Below are 14587 nucleotides of genomic sequence, written 5' to 3' on the forward strand. Positions count from 1 at the left end.
AGCTATTTCCACATACCTGTTTAGACTTACATATCAATACATACATAGAACACCTATTTAGACTAGCTATCTGCTTACTTATACTTTTCTGACACTTGAATCTTTTTCAACTTCTCTATTTAGACATCTACTTAGACTATGTAATACACAGTAAGTGTAGATGCTCGCTCTAGTCAGACTTCCTTCTATTTTGAATTCCTTCATAAATCCTTTTTCTTCATTTTAAACGCCTTTATTTTTTATTTTAAATATATGTAGACAGGCGAGTTACTTTTGTATTTTAAAATCCCGTATCTCAATGTAGAATTCTTTCTATCCTAAAATCCCTTTATACATCTATAAAGTAATAATACTTTTCAATATATATAAAATAAGAGGTTTTCTCTAATTCAGTGCCTCACACCCACGTTTGCTTCTTAAAATATTTTTCTTAATAGCCCCCTGAATTTTCTGGCATTTTTGGGCTGCAACCCCCCTTTTTGAGGGGGGGGAACCCCTAGATGACCCACACACACTGACCTGCTCCTCTGATGCATTATCAGCTCCCCCATTGACACTGGGGTGCCCTGCATGACATCATCACCCGCCCAGGACTCCCCCTATTTTATTATAGTAAGGTTGGACTAGGTGATCCCTGAGGTCCCTTCCAACCTAAGAATCTGTGATTCAACCCCAAGAAGGGCACTAAACAAGGGAATCTGCTCCAACCTGCAGCTCATTAATAGTGTCATTTACAAAGGTACACACACCCACCCCACCCACCCCCCCAAAAAAGGGGAGCTCTGCTAATATCTAAAAGGTGGGGCAGCCCCCCCAGCCCCTGTCCGCAGGCTGGCGGCCACCCCACAGCGGAGCGGGAGCGTGCCAGAGGACAGTGTCACATCTCTCTCAGGCTCTGCTCGGCCATGCTCCCACTCTGTTACCGCTCTGGGACGGGCTCCCTGGGGCAACAAACAGCCCCGGTCCCTGGGGGCCCCGACTCTCCCCTCCAGGCAGCCCTTGTGGCCGCACCTGCGGGGCACCTGCTGGAGACAGAGCCGGGAGCCTCCAGGCAGAGGGATGGCCCCTTACCTTCACCACACTTAACGACCAGCAGGCAAACCCGGGCCGGGGGGCATCTCTTGAGCATCACGAGACACTTAGAAGACATCTGAAAAACAGAAATCCCAAACTATATTTCAGCACGTTAATAAAATAGCACAGAAGAAAATGGAGGAGCTCAGTCAGCCTAAGGGATAGGAAGGAAATTGAGCCGCAGCAAGATCCTAGGCAAACAGGTCATCTCAAAACACAACACATCCTTTAAAAGCTAGAGTGATTGGAACACTTGAAAACAGTATTAAGACTAACCGATACCATTTTGAACAGATTCTTCGTGTAACACTGAACGCTCTGGCTGGTGCTGGAAAACGTCTCATCCCTTCCTTACGGCACCGCTGCGGGGAGATAACCCCGTGAGGCTGCGGGGCAAAGTTGTACCGGAACCTCCGCTTACAGATCCACCGCAGCAGCTACAGCCCTCGCCCTGCCACCGCACGTCTTGCTGCCTGGCTCCACGAAGCCTGAAGTGAAGCGTCAAACTTGAAAGAGTAACGTAAAAAATTAAGAATAAATCTCAGTAATTCACTTTGTGCTGAGAAGGCGGGCGCGTGTTTACGCACATCCAATATGAGCGTCTAGGCTATAAAAGCTTTCCATTTTCCTTCTGCGTTCATTTAACTCGCACAGCCGTTCACGCCCGCCATAAGATTATCTATCTCCAAAATACACAGCAGCAACGTGACTGGGGGGTTTTGGCGTGTTACGGAGTCGGGAGGGACGTCCGCCCAGCTGCCCCGCCCAAGAGGTGCTGCTGAACTGCCAGGGAAACGCGCGTCGAAAGCGAGACTGAAATAAAATACTTAAGAGCGCTCCCTCAAAATACCGGCAGGAAACCCCCCCGCCCCCCAACATTCAGTCGCCCCTCATTAAATATTCACAACAAATACCTACCTGCTTAAGTACACCTAACAAATCGTACCCTACATCTGCTTGGCAGTTACAGCTGAAACAGCGCAAGTCACATCGTAAATCAGACACCGTTAGCTTTTTTTAAACTTTCATTTATGACAGAAGAATCGGTGCGTGAAGAGATCCCCGATACGGTTTTACTTTTTTTGGGGAAAAAAAATACCACAACAAAAAAAACACGCAAATCAAATCCCCAGTGTTGCAATACACGGGGCTACCAAGAAGGACCGGCAGACCTGCTAATGCGTTCGGCTGTACCGAAGCATACAGGGGAACCGTATTTTTATGGTATCTCGACTGTTACAACTGGGAACCCAAGCACTACCAATGCCATCAACATCTGGAGTATGTGCTGTGCTTGGATCTCCGCAAGGACCATTGATTTTTTTATCTTAAAAAAAAAAAGCAATACTTTGCAAGTCTTGTGCTGATGAGTTCTACTGACAAAGACATTGTCTCTGAGATGCACTCTGATGGCAAGTTCATAGAATGCAACCTCACTGAATAAGAAATATCTCAATTTTATAAAATCTCTTCCTAACAAAAGTCACACTGCGGGGCTTTCAGATGGGCCAGATTATGAATCCTTTCACAACAAGAAACACACCAGCTAACCAGGATATTCTCGCAGTGGCCAGGTGCCTCTTCATCACGTGGAAAAAAAATAAAAAAAAAACCAAAAAAAACCCCAAAAAACACCAGGGCCAGCAATAAGTATCACACAGGTCAACACAGATCTCTACCAGAGCACCCCCCTCATCAAAACGAACATGCCCATCGGCTCACCTGCTCTGCACAGATTCCAGCATCACACCCCGCTTCCGTCATCGCTTGTGGCACCAAATGTATGAACACACAGTAAACTACCGTTACGCTCGTGAGAAATCACCGCCCCGTGACTTCCTCATTACTACCCAGCTCACTTCTAATGCTCATACGCCGTTCCAAAGACGGCCCACGTGTTACCTACAAAACTGAAGAGCTCGACGACGGACCACAGCATTCTCTGGTCTTAGATGCTGGCCACTGCCCCACCTTCTCAGACCTCTCATAGGCATGCGGCAGCACCGCTCCGAGCCTGCCAGCGGCACCTGCAAAAAGCCAAGCGAAAAGGCACCTCCTGAGATGCTGCCCGATGCCACAGCCTGCCCGCACCAATCCCCGTCTTGCACCCCTTTCCCTCGACAGCCTCCCACCCAGCCTACGTCACTTCCAGGTGCCGTGTTCAGCTCGCCCGCCGTCCGTAACACCCGAACAACGCGCGTTGCTTATAACTTCCCCAGCAACACAACACCTCAGAAGAGCTGCTACTTCAGCCCACCAATCACCACTCGCCTTGCTCGACTTGCCTCCTTTGCTCATTGCTACGCTACTTCAAACCCGAAACAAAAGACAAACGCAAGGAGCAATGGAGTCATAGAGCCATCGGTCACATCTTCCCTCTATATACACCACGCACCAACTCACCCGCTTACATCGGTCCCCTCAGTTCCCCTCCGTCGCCCTGCACGACTCGTCCCTCGGCATCTCCAAAACCAATACCAAACAAGTCGCCTGGTTGCACAGCAGTACCTTAACGGTTCCTGAAGACCGACTATAACCTGCCATTAAAAACAAACATATGACATCAAACATGAAGCCCTACGCACGTTCAAGCTTGAACACCCTGCAGAGGTAATCTGCTCAGCTGAACTCTAGCTGCCTCTCCCAGATAGCTACGGTCACGGCCTCCGAGCCCACAAAACGGTCCTCGCCCGCTGAGGAGGGCCACTCAATCTGAGATGACGGTACGACCTTTTCCCCCAACAGCCTTGGCACAGCAACAGATGAACCCTAACCTCTCATCGCTGTGCCACCTACCCGACTCTACACGGCCAACAAGGCGGTCCGAGACAAACTCAAACGCACACACCAATGCTATGAGAAACACTACAAACTGCGCGCCTCCGAGACGAGAGAACGCTCTCGGCAAACACAGAGACAACTGGACGGAAGAGCTCGTCCAGCAACAAGACCTGCAGAACCCTGACAGTGACGCAAGGAGGCCCTAACGCGATCCAAAAAGATTAGAAGAGCGTCAGGGCCCGTGACAAGAAGTTCCTCTCAAAACTGAGAGGGAGGAGGCACAAGAAGCCCAGCTACAAGACCTAAGAATGTAAGGATGCAGGGAAGAAATCACGCTCCCTGAAAACAGACAGCGACAGAGCAGAGCTGTTCACGCATCTGGGAACGACGCCGCAGACGACAACTGCCCAGAAACTCCTCAAACATCAGAGCGATCCACGCTTTAAACTGTAACGCAAAAAGAAGCACCCGATGGGCGCCGGCCCCACAATTAGAACCTTGCCAGCCCCTAGGGATAGCGCTGTGCTCCTGAGAGCAAAGAGAACAAAGTCACCAGCCCCATGCGCCCCCTCACTGCGACCCAGCTCGCCTCAAATGCTCCTCAAATAGCCTTCAGTCGCATCTTCCCTTTAATCCTGCACACGGACCCACCACCTTAGTGTGCTCTACTCAGCTCTGCTCTGTCACCCTGCACAGCTCCATCTTCATCCTCTGCAAGAACAGCATGATAGAACAAGTCACCTGGACGCACAGCAACAGCTTAACCATTCCACAGGTCTTGCTTCCACGTAGGAATACCATCTAGAGCCCAACTACTGCATGCCATTAAAGGAAATACCTTCAATCAAATGCTAAGCCCCACGCACGTACAAGCTTGAACAGCTGAGAGGTGCCCTCTGCTCAGCTAGCACTCTAGCTGCCTCTCCCAGGCAGCTACGGTCATCCCCTCGGCACCCACAAAACGCCCCGGAAATTACCGTCCTCGCCCGCTGCCAACGGCCACTCGCTCCGACGAGGGTTGTACGGGCGTTGCCAAAACAGTCTATGCATATTAACATTAACCATATACTCTTATTGCTATTCTTTCCCCCGCTCTACCATTGCTACACCCCCAGGCGGAGCAGCTCTGACACAGGCATCGACGTGCACGGACCGACACCGCTCACAAATACTACAAGCGACGCGATCGAGGCACCTAAGAAAACTCTCACCGAGACGACGGACTTCCGGCCCAGAGATGCCACCGGGCGAGAAGATCTATACGGCAGCGAGGAAGAAGCTATAGCATCCGCAGAGAAGTCACGTACCATCATCACCTGCGATGAAACCATATACCCACAACTAGGACGATGCACGAGCGACAAGCCACTCTTAAAGACCTCAGAACGTACAGGTGCAGGGAACAGGTCCCAGAAAAGGGCCCTGCGTATTCAGACTGCTCTTCAGCAGCAGTACTGAGGCCGCCTTAATCACCGCTGCAAAAAGATGACCTTCTATAAAGGTCTAATATTTCAGACACAAGACAAATCTATGCAGTAGACTTAAAATGCGAGAAAGGAAGCTCTCGGTTACCATTATGCCGATGAGCCAGGGCTTGCAAAACCCTCAATATTGCTACCTAGGTGCCTGCTCAGCACGGAGAACAACAGACACATCGAGACCCAAGTACAGTAAGGAACAGACTACAAAATCCACACAACAGCACAAGCACAGGCAGGAACTCCCCTACCTGGCAGATGCTTCTGTTTTGCAGAAAGGACACCACAACCTCCCTCGGCCCAAACGTGTCCGGTCTCTGAACGGTACCCTCCACTGATTTTACAACCCTTGCCTGCCCCACCTGCGCTTCCCCCAACCGACCGGCCACCTGCACAAAGACAGCATCGGCCCCTCAGCTTCCCTTCCAAATCCGGGGGCTCAAAAGCCATCCTTTAAGAAGGCCACACAGGCTATGTAGGATGGGGCTGTGGTCACACGGATACTCTTCATCTCCAAATGTGCGGTGCCATCACTCAGCGTCACACCACTCAACGCCGGCCACTTCCGCAACAACAGCCTCCTCGGAAGCGCCGTGAACTTCCGCTCCCCCACGCTCTAATGAGGCTGGATGTCGTGGCCGCCGCCACCTACGGTGCCTACAGAACCAGAGAGACAAGGTGACCGCTGCGCCTGGAAGCGGCCGCCCGCTCACAAACAATTCCACACCTCAAAAATAACAGCTGCTACGGTTTCCTGTTCATCGCTCACCTTGCCCGATGAGCTCGGGGCAGACATCCCGCTTTGCATATAGTTTTGTGAGTCCCTTCATTAACTAGTCACATAGGTGCTCGCTCTGCACGACCCCTCCGTTGTCACGTGCTGACCTACCTTCTCACGATGCTCTGTTCGCCCCCTCCCTCCCGTGTCCGGCTCCCTGCCATGCATCTCCACCAACAGCCACATTCCAGACTCATCCTTTCCCCTGCCATGCCAACACGGTTCCCTCACCTCCCGATCCGTGCCTCCTGGGTCAGTGGCCGCGTCAGGCGCCTGCTCACGTACTCGGTCCGTCCCCGATGGCTGGGGAACCGTCACCTTCAATGCTGGGCCCACTTCTGGGGAAATACGGAGAGGCACACAGATGTTGGACACTGCTTTCCAAAAGCAAGAGCTCACCACGCAAAACAAACAAATCCTTTTGACTGACTTGTTCGGCAACACAGAGACCCCAAAGGCAGAAATCCCAGACGAGTGACCTCACAGCCTGCCCCGTCACAGCACACGACGCCATCTGCTCGCCTTTGCTGTCACGCCTCACTCAATTGTCCTGCTTAACCCTAGACCTATTACTTGAACTGCAAGAAAAAGTCAAACCACGCAACACACAAAAATTACAGTTCGTGTCAGATGACTCAAGCACAGGCGGACACCGATAGGGCAAATGCCAAAAGCAATACGGGAAGCAAACGGGCGTGGCTGGTGTAGTGACACACACTCCCTTTGTAGGTAACTCACTCCTGAGCGACTCCATGAACAGCTGGGTGGAGAACCTCTCGGCAGACAGCACGCTCGAGTGGCCGCGCTGACACATACGGGGAAGGAGACTGGGCTACCGGAGGCTGCTTGCACACAGAACGCGGCCATTAGCTAACACTTAAACACCCCTTTCCCAACCATCCCCCGGTACCAAGACTTCAAAAACCCCTCCTCTCCTCCTGAACTGTTAGGGAAGGAACCTCACTCCTTCCCGACAGCTCCTGCCCTGTATTTGCACCCCTAAAGCCCCTCTGTCAGCCGCTCCTCGGGAGCTGCCCTTCCCACCTCTGCCCCGCGTTCTGCGAGCACCTCCCACCTTCCGGCTTCCCGCAGACTCCGTGCTCTCTACAGGACCACAAAATAACAGAAGCCCTGATGCTTATAATCTACGAGGGACCTGCCGCAAGCTGCAAAGGTTCTCGGGACAACGTGGTACTCTGCGGGCGATCGGGAAAGGCGACGAGCAGTTCCGTAACCCGACACACACTATGCATTACGCCCCTGCTGCTTTCTGAAGGAAGGCTAGAGCTCCATATACAGACACGTACAACACGCTCACCCTAACCCCTACCGCAGCATCTCACCGTCAGTCCTATTGAGAGATAACGTCAACAACTTGCAGAACACACAGGCAAAACTGGTGGAAAAAATATAAGCTTCTACCTTTGGTCAAGTCATAAAATTCCGGGAAAACAAAACAACCAAACAAAAAAACCTACCACACACACAAAAGAACAACAAACCACAAACAAAAAAACCCAGACAAAACCATAACACCCCCACAAAACCAAATAATCCAAAACAATCTATCAGACCATCTTGCTACCCCTGAACACCCAACACAAACTTACTGACCCAAGGAAAAACAAAAGCTCGTACAAGTGTACTTTCTAATATATATCTGCTGCTCAACTTTGACTGCTCCTTAATCTCTTACCTCAGCCAGAAACCTCCCCATCTCTGAATGTCAAAACACACCTACCCAAAGAGCTTAGACAGCTCAAAACCTGCAACCAACTCAAGGAACAGTACCAGAGAAGCCCAGGAGCAGAATGAGCCTCCCGAAAAAAGGCTGGGGCTCATCTACGCCAGCGGAATGGCAAAGCAGAATGGAATTTTTTAAGAACCCCTTCTCAAAAAATATCTCTGGTTATAAAGTCAATCATTTACTGTAAAACCATCAACCATTCGGAGTCACCTCAACGCTCTCTCTCGCTCAGTCCCTTAACAGAACTGGATCAGTCTCAAAGGACAAAAAACATGAAAAGAAACGTGGAAATACACAAGCGTATCGGGAACTGTATGAAGCAGTTAAATTAACACCTCAATAGCTGGGACAAAACTAAATTGTAAAGGACAACAAAAAAACACCCCAGGAGACGCATCGATAAAAACAGATGAAGGCTCTCTCTTCTCGCAGAAGCTCAAGGAGAGACATGAGCCAACGGTACACAGCTCTAGGGTATCGGATACCGAAAAGAAACATACTCGAGACAGAAAACAGACTGCTGTGGAGCACAAAGGTGGCTTTGGCAAAGGTTCTGCCGGGACAAGAGTCACAGTTACAGGGAACGGACAGCGGCCGGCAGGGGAAACGCCGTCGGCGTGGAGGGGCCAGCGGGGTAAATGCCGCCCTCAGCTAACGCTGCGCTATCAAGCCTTAAGCGAAAACTGCAGAGTAGTTACAGGAGACGGGCATAAGATGGATGCTGAATATCACTTGATGGTCACAAAATCTCATGGGGATGGGCACCATGTAGCCTCACGGACACCCCTTAGACCCAAACGCTTAACGAAAGACGCTTCTTGCCAAAACACAAGCTCGACGAGGAAAAGCCAAAGCTGATGCGGGGGCAACTACTAAAATCTCAGTACGTGAGCAGGCATTACTTAAGATGGTGCGGTGGTTCTGCCGGGTCCGTCCAACCTGAGCAACGGGTTCTAACGCCTGTCCAGCAGCATCCATGATCTCTCTCACGGCCTCCCACATCATAGACACCTCCCCTGCCCGGGACCGCGTTTTCCATGTCCCACCCCTCCCCATCCCCGCAATGAAAATCAAACACAACAAATACGCACTCTACTTCATCTTCTTGGCCTCCAAAAGAAGCTTCCTTCCACTGCTGAGCGTCGACACCGACATCCTCATGCTGTTCCTCAAAAGCAGGCTGGCCCTCGGGTGCCCGTACTGCCAAAGGAAGAGAAAATGATTATGCTCTTATAATGAGCTCCATCATCCTCTCCTTCTTCAGGAAATCGAATCCCGATCACTACATACCAGAAGTTTGTGCAGGAGATGTCCGAGGCCAGCCCCGTAAATGAAGCACTCTGTGACCCTGCTTTCTCTTTTGGCCACAGCACCCGCCACCGGGGAGCCCCAAACCCCTTTGTGACTCCCTAGGAAAACCAGATACAACTAGTTCAAAACATCTGGCAGGAGAGAGATGACCGACAAACACGTATAGCCCACCTCAAACCAGCTAGAGAGCTGACTTCCTCCCCCACTAAACTCTCGTCTTCGACAAATACACCAAACAGAACAATGTTTACGCTGAACAGAACAAAACCCTTACCCCTCTGACACTCTGAAAAGGATTTGTGCACCCACAAAATATATATATTCATGCTATCGACCCACGTGCCACACTTCCTCAGGGTCAGCCCCGCAAAGACAGGAGAACACCCGATGCTCTCTCCACAGATACCCCGATACTCCGCTCCCTTCTTCGCCGCTCCTGTCACGGGAAAATGCTGGGAATAAAAAAAAGGTTCAGAGAAGCAAAACAATAAACAATAGGGAGAGGGACCAGTGCAAAGGAATAGAGAGAGGAAGAGACGAACAGGAAGGACAGACAACCCCATCCTGAGCACAGCCTCTGGGAGAGGGAAAGAGGAAACAGCAACCGTTATCACCGCAGATCGACCCAGACCAAAGCCTCTCCTTCCGCAGGGGCTTCTGGACACACCGCTCCTTCCCTGCGCTACTGCCAAGGGCCCCTGCACTGAGAGGGAATCCACTGCAGGCAGAGAGAGGCGGAGAAAGGAAAAGTAGCCACAGGCTACAGGAAAGAGAGAGGGAGGACTGAAAAGACGGGGAGGCAGGGAGCCACTCAGAGCGAGACGGAGAAAGAAGGTGCGGGTGGGGGTGCAAAAAAAAAATAATTTTGCAGCAGGTAAGGAAAGAGAGGGGGCCGGGGGAGAGACAGGGAGGGCCCAGGACGTACAAGAGAGGCAACGGGGCCCCACTGGCCCAGGACTCACCGTGACTCTCGCTCTCAGCGCTGCTGGCACAATTTAGCCGTTCACATGCTTCTTTCCCCTCCTCTCCTCCCTGCCTCTTCTGCAGCTCCAGACTCTAGGCCGACCTCCACCTGAAGAGAACACGGGGGTGTCTTACAGCTCTTACGAGATGAGGCTTCCTAGGCACGTAGCCTAGCTCGCTCGTGCACTACACGCCCGTACCGAACTGCGGGTTCCAACTGTGGGAAGAAGGGGGAGTCCTTGGGGGCTACGGCATTTCTCTTCCTAAGTAACCGTTACACATGACAGAGCCCTGCTTTCCCAGAAACAGCTCAACACCTGCCCGCCGAAAAGGAGGAGCGAATTAATTCCTTGCTTTGCTTCCACGCACAGCTTTTGCTTTACCTATTAAACCGTCTTGATCTCAACCCATGATTTTTCTCACTTTTACCCTTCCAGCTCTCTCCCCCAGCCCACTGAGGGTGGAGCGAGCAAGCAGCTCCCTGGTGCAGAGTTGCCAGCTGAGGCTAAGCCACGGCACGCGCTTGTCCCGGTTTGGCAGGGAACGGACCGTCCGTCGCCTGGCTCCTGGAGCGACGGGCTGCTGGGCAGAGGGGGAGGCCACCAAAGGTGAGGAGCAGGGCACAGGACAGTAGGAGGAGAGAAGAGCAGCATCCGGCTGGACGGGGGCGGGGGGGGGCGTGTGTGCGTGTAGTGAGAAGGCACGAGGCAGGGAACAGGACGGCCAGAGGAGGACAGGGAGCCTGACGGAGGTGGAGATAAAAGCAGCAGAGAGAGGGGAAGAGCAGGACACAGACCAACAAAGAAGGATGAGGAGCAGGCTGGAGACGCACAAAGAACCTGGGGCAGGCAGCACGACAGCGAGGGAGGAAAGAAGAACAGGGGCAGGAAGCTGGACCGAGCGAGATGGAGACAGACAAGATAAGCGACAAGAACAGGGCAGAAAGGGAAGAATGAAGCCACGGGGACAGGGAGCCGAGACGGCCAGCGACGGAGGGAAGGGGCCGGGGAGGGAACACCACAAAACAAACCATGGGGCTACGTGGTACAGAGCATGAGAAGGCAGAGAATTAACAATTAGGGACAGGGAGCCAGAAAAACAACAAAAAAAACACCAAAACAAAGGGAGATGGAGAGCAAAAGGAATCGCAATGCGTACAGAGAGAAGAGAGAAACAATTCTAAAAGAGGGTCACGGGGAAGCCAGAGACAGCAAGATGGAGAAAGGACAGAAGCTACAGGCTACAGGGCAGAGAGGGAAGAATTAATGAATAGACGCAGAGAGCTGGGCAGAAAGAGGTGGAGAAAGGCTGAAGATCACACGGCCAACAGGGAAGAGAGAAGAGAGGGAGGAATTTTAAAAACAGGGGCAAGAAGCCAGAGAGAGGGAGAGAGAGGCAACAATAAATGGGGACAAGCCACAGGGCAGCGAGGAGGGAATCGATGAATAAGAACAGCAGACCAAAGAGAACACAACGTAGAATGGAAAAAAGGAACAGCGGCCTACAGGGAAGGAGGAATTAAAGATCAGGCACTGGGAGGCAGACAGAGACACATGAAGAAACAAGTGGGAAAAAAAAAAAAACCAACAACGGCAACGGGCTACAAAGACAGACAGAGAGGGAAGAAATAAAACATCGCAGCAAGGAGCTGGACAGAGAGAGATGAGGACAAACAAATAGCACGGGTCTACGTGACAGAGAACGTGGAATTAGAACACAGAGAGAGGGAGCCGGACAGAGAGAGAGGCCGAGAGAAAAACCTAGACGGGCTACAGCGGGCAGAGGCAGGGATTAAAACCTAGGGACAGGGAGCTGGACAGAGAGAGACGGAGGTCACAGGGAACAGCGGTGGCTGCAGGAAGAACAGGAATCCACAAATAGGGAAAGGGAGCTCGACAGAGAAGAACTCAGAAAGGCAAGAACAGTAGCAGGGTGCAGAGCAGAGCAGACGAATGAAAAAGCGCGGGGGGAGCGTTGAGGCAGACAGAGAGAGATTAAGAAAAAAGTCACGGGCTACGTGGCAAAGCAGGAGGAATTCAGAAACGGGGATGGCAACCAAGGGAGAGTGAGCTGGTGAAGGACAACGGGCATTCCAAGTGAGGGACGGGGAGCTGGGAAAAGCGAGGCAGAGAAAAACAGAATCACAGAGAGAATCACACAAAGCCAAAAAAGAAGAAACTGAACAACAGGAACAGGTGTAACCAAAGCGATGAAATCAGCCAACCAGAGACGGTGTTCCATTACGGGAACATGGAGCGTACGAATCGGTGTGTCTGTCGATCTGCATTTTAGTCCCTAGGCGATCGTTAACGTCAGCAGAACAACAGACAACGTGCTTCTGTCAGAAAAGGACGACAAAACGCGGTTTCGTGGAGCGGACTGAGAGAACTAGCCAAGACTGCCAATATTAACAGCCAAGAAGGTAAAAGGCAATTCTGGCAGGGGGACATCGCGACCACCGACTCACGGACCACCACCGAGCCTGCGCAGCGATTTACATACGGAACGAGCAAGTTTGTACCGATCAGCAGACAGGACAATAATGAATACGTATGAATACGTAAAATTTTGATCTACAAATTGAACGGGAAAGGTGCGTGAGGTACGCACGCCAGGAGGAGCGATCCCCCGTGCATCCGGCGCCGTGAATAAAGAATGCCTGCTCTTTAATACTAAATTGGCGTTGAGGAGTTGTTTCCGATTTTACCGCGTTTTTCGGTAACACAGGGAGTCAGACCGAGAGAGCCAGAGAAAGACAAAAATACCGACAGGCTACAGGACAGAGCAGGAGGAGTAAAAAAATAAAAACGGAGCCAGAGCCAGGCAGAGAGAGGCGGAGAAAGAACAAGTAGCCACAGGCTACAGGACAGAGAGAGGGAGGACTGAAAAGACGGGGAGGCAGGGAGCCACTCAGAGCGAGACGGAGAAAGAAGGTGCGGGGGGGGCGCAAAAAAAAATAATTTTGCAGCAGGTAAGGAAAGAGAGGGGGCCGGGGGAGAGACAGGGAGGGCCCAGGACGTACAAGAGAGGCAACGGGGCCCCACTGGCCCAGGACTCACCGCGACTCTCGCTCTCAGCGCTGCTGGCACAATTTAGCCGTTCACATGCTTCTTTCCCCTCCTCTCCTCCCTGCCTCTTCTGCAGCTCCAGACCCTAGGCCGACCTCCACCTGAAGAGAACACGGGGGTGTCTTACAGCTCTTACGAGATGAGGCTTCCTAGGCACGTAGCCTAGCTCGCTCGTGCACTACACGCCCGTACCGAACTGCGGGTTCCAACTGTGGGAAGAAGGGGGAGTCCTTGGGGGCTACGGCATTTCTCTTCCTAACTAACCGTTACACATGACAGAGCCCTGCTTTCCCAGAAACAGCTCAACACCTGCCCGCCGAAAAGGAGGAGCGAATTAATTCCTTGCTTTGCTTCCACGCACAGCTTTTGCTTTACCTATTAAACCGTCTTGATCTCAACCCATGATTTTTCTCACTTTTACCCTTCCAGCTCTCTCCCCCAGCCCACTGAGGGTGGAGCGAGCAAGCAGCTCCCTGGTGCAGAGTTGCCAGCTGAGGCTAAGCCACGGCACGCGCTTGTCCCGGTTTGGCAGGGAACGGACCGTCCGTCGCCTGGCTCCTGGAGCGACGGGCTGCTGGGCAGAGGGGGAGGCCACCAAAGGTGAGGAGCAGGGCACAGGACAGTAGGAGGAGAGAAGAGCAGCATCCGGCTGGACGGGGGCGGGGGGGCGTGTGTGCGTGTAGTGAGAAGGCACGAGGCAGGGAACAGGACGGCCAGAGGAGGACAGGGAGCCTGACGGAGGTGGAGATAAAAGCAGCAGAGAGAGGGGAAGAGCAGGACACAGACCAACAAAGAAGGATGAGGAGCAGGCTGGAGACGCACAAAGAACCTGGGGCAGGCAGCACGACAGCGAGGGAGGAAAGAAGAACAGGGGCAGGAAGCTGGACCGAGCGAGATGGAGACAGACAAGATAAGCGACAAGAACAGGGCAGAAAGGGAAGAATGAAGCCACGGGGACAGGGAGCCGAGACGGCCAGCGACGGAGGGAAGGGGCCGGGGAGGGAACACCACAAAACAAACCACGGGGCTACGTGGTACAGAGCATGAGAAGGCAGAGAATTAACAATTAGGGACAGGGAGCCAGAAAAACAACAAAAAAAACACCAAAACAAAGGGAGATGGAGAGCAAAAGGAATCGCAATGCGTACAGAGAGAAGAGAGAAACAATTCTAAAAGAGGGTCACGGGGAAGCCAGAGACAGCAAGATGGAGAAAGGACAGAAGCTACAGGCTACAGGGCAGAGAGGGAAGAATTAATGAATAGACGCAGAGAGCTGGGCAGAAAGAGGTGGAGAAAGGCTGAAGATCACACGGCCAACAGGGAAGAGAGAAGAGAGGGAGGAATTTTAAAAACAGGGGCAAGAAGCCAGAGAGAGGGAGAGAGAGGC

General features: G+C 52.2%; 2 long non-coding RNA genes across 3 annotated transcripts in view; both read right to left on the reverse strand.

The window, feature by feature from the left end:
- Positions 1 to 814: 814 nt before the first annotated feature.
- LOC142051382 (uncharacterized) overlaps positions 815 to 14587 on the reverse strand; it is a 58421-nt gene continuing 44648 nt past the window's right edge. The window contains exon 3 of the long non-coding RNA XR_012658449.1: positions 815 to 914. This is a non-coding gene — a long non-coding RNA (uncharacterized LOC142051382). The remainder of the gene's footprint in view (positions 915 to 14587) is intronic.
- LOC142051383 (uncharacterized) lies at positions 1100 to 9761 on the reverse strand. Of its 2 annotated transcripts, none has more exons than XR_012658451.1 (3): positions 9509 to 9761; positions 8955 to 9267; positions 1100 to 3101 (listed from the first exon to the last, which is right to left on the reverse strand). It is a non-coding gene; the product is annotated as an uncharacterized LOC142051383 (long non-coding RNA). The 2 variants fall into 2 exon arrangements; XR_012658450.1 differs by having other exon boundaries at positions 8955 to 9058; positions 9149 to 9760.

Source organism: Phalacrocorax aristotelis, unplaced genomic scaffold, assembly GCF_949628215.1.
Source record: "Phalacrocorax aristotelis unplaced genomic scaffold, bGulAri2.1 scaffold_120, whole genome shotgun sequence".
Classification (NCBI taxonomy): Eukaryota; Metazoa; Chordata; class Aves; order Suliformes; family Phalacrocoracidae; genus Phalacrocorax; species Phalacrocorax aristotelis.